The 487-nt window shown below is 48.3% G+C and overlaps 1 pseudogene; it reads left to right on the top strand.

The window, feature by feature from the left end:
* Positions 1–285: 285 nt before the first annotated feature.
* LOC120592761 (uncharacterized) lies at positions 286–404 on the top strand (annotated as a pseudogene).
* Positions 405–487: the final 83 nt, after the last annotated feature.

Raw genomic sequence — 487 nt, 5'->3', positions numbered from 1 at the left:
CAAGCAGAGTGGGTCGCTGAGGTGACCTCTCTGAGCCCTGGCTCTCTTGACTCCATGCCCACCCAAGACTTGGCACACTGTTCACCCCGAGTCAGTCACTGTTGTCTCCACTGTCTCCCCCCATAGAAGGGGCAATAAATGCACCATCGATCACAGACTAAAAATTGGGTGATTTCTCAGATGGGCTCAGATTTGCCAGATTTCTCTCTCCCAATGACATGGGACTGACAGTTTACTAAACTGCTCTGTACTTCAGTTTCCTCATGTGTTAAAGCCAGATGGTAAGTCTACGGCCATGCCACTCTGAACAAGCCTGATCCCATCTGATCTCGGAAGCTAAGCAGAGTCGGGCCTGGTTAATACTTGGATAGCAGACCACTTAGGAAGACCAGGTGCTGTAGACCTGAAAAATAGGGATTGTAAACTGACAAGGTCCTTGCAATCTGTGAGGTCAACCAAGGGTTGCCTCACCTAAAAAAAAAAAAAA

Source organism: Pteropus medius, unplaced genomic scaffold, assembly GCF_902729225.1.
Source record: "Pteropus medius unplaced genomic scaffold, Ma_sr-lr_union100, whole genome shotgun sequence".
Classification (NCBI taxonomy): domain Eukaryota; kingdom Metazoa; phylum Chordata; class Mammalia; order Chiroptera; family Pteropodidae; genus Pteropus; species Pteropus medius.
This window is presented reverse-complemented; position numbering and strand designations above follow the sequence as displayed.